This window comes from Pangasianodon hypophthalmus, chromosome 7, assembly GCF_027358585.1.
Source record: "Pangasianodon hypophthalmus isolate fPanHyp1 chromosome 7, fPanHyp1.pri, whole genome shotgun sequence".
Taxonomy (NCBI): Eukaryota; Metazoa; Chordata; class Actinopteri; order Siluriformes; family Pangasiidae; genus Pangasianodon; species Pangasianodon hypophthalmus.
This window is the reverse complement of record NC_069716.1, coordinates 23,121,209-23,122,974: the sequence shown is the minus strand read 5'-3', so window position 1 is coordinate 23,122,974 and position 1,766 is coordinate 23,121,209.

Here is a 1,766-nt window from a genome sequence, read left to right as displayed (position 1 = left end):
TTATTCATGCAGTTATCCTGTCGGCCAATCATGCGGCAGCTGTTCAATGCATAAAATCATGCTGATACAGTGCAAAAGCTTAAGTTAATATTTACATTAAACATCAAATTGTGTAATAAATGTGATCTCATCTCACAGAAACGCCTTGTTGTTGAGTGACGTCAGAGGAGGATAGTCAGACCGGTTTGAGCTGACAGGAAGACTATAGTAACTCAAGTAACCACTCTTTACAACAATGGTGAGCAGAAAAGCATCTCAGAAGCCACAACACAATGATCTTGAGGAGGATGGGCTATAAGAGTAGAAGCCCACACTGGGTTCCACTCCTGTCAGCCAAGAACACAAATCTGAGGCTATAGTAGGCACAGACTTAACTAAACTGGATAGTTAAAGATTAGAAAGACACCATCTCTTTTTCCAATCGTCAATTATCCAGTTTCAGTGAGAAGGAGTGAATGAGCATGTATACAGGGATTCCTGATAAAGTGTTCAGTGAGTTTATATAACCTGTAATAAATTATTTGTACACTACAACTCAAACGTTTGGATGCACTACGTTAAATATCTTCATTTTTCATTAAAGGCATTCTGATAAAGGTCTATGGTTGAAATATGTTTCATAGACAAATGTAAATAGTGAAGTTAATGCCTGTGTGTAAATGTATTTCTGAATAAGAATGTAGTTTTTTGTTGTAGTTTTACTTCAAATTAATTTGTTCCCCCTAAACAAGTAGCTCTCATTTAGAATTGTTTGTGCCTCTTTTGTAATGTTGAGAGAAGTCTGGGCTCTGTTTAACATCCAATAATTTCAGTTTAGCATCCAATCTGGTTCAGAAAAAAAATGATCAAGATTAATGCAAATTAATTTTCTACAGTGGGCATCTCATGCTACACAGTGTAGTTAGTGCTATAGCTATCATTGTGTGTTTGAAGATGATTAATCCACCGCACTGGAGTGTAGAACCTGAGGAATGAGCACCCTTGGCCCTACCTCAGAAAAATGCTTCAGTATCCTGAAATAAGCAAAGACTTGTATAAAATGAGGCATATCCTTTGCCTCCCTAGAACTCATGAACTCCATCTAATTTGGAAAAAGCATGTTGAAGTAAGTTTTGCTAATTTGCTTACATTAAATAGCTATATTTATCTAAGTTTGCCTGCTTTCTTTGCTAATGCCAGGGTAGACTAGCATTGATTCGAGTACCTAACATAACTGGCTAGACAGCAAGTCAAATTCTAGCTAATGGTTAATATTGCAAACAGACACCTTCTAACAGCTTCTATCAAATCATCTTCTAACAGCTTTAGATAAGTATTAGAAGTTACTTTTCACATGAAAACATGACAATAACTTCATTAACTTCAAATTAATTTCATCAGCTAAAAAATTTACTTTTTTCTTTTTAATACTGGAGTGCATTCAAAAGGAGCAACTTTATTACTTTTACTTGAGTACATTTTTGTCTGGATACTTCCAATTTTTATATGAACAAGATTTTGATACATTATCAATATTTTTACTTAAGTCTAATTTCTCAGTACTTTGTCTACTGCTGCTAGTATGATGTGTAAATTAGGTGACCAGGAAAACAGGAGCTGACTCAGGATGAACTGCCCACATAAAGTGTACAAAGCTGAGCAAACCAGTTTTGCAAATTACACAGCATCAGCATATGAATGAAGCAGTATTGTTACAACCAGCGACTTCAGTCTCTGTATGCATTTCTGCTGTGGTTTGTTTTTCTCTTTCCCCCTCTTATTGACTA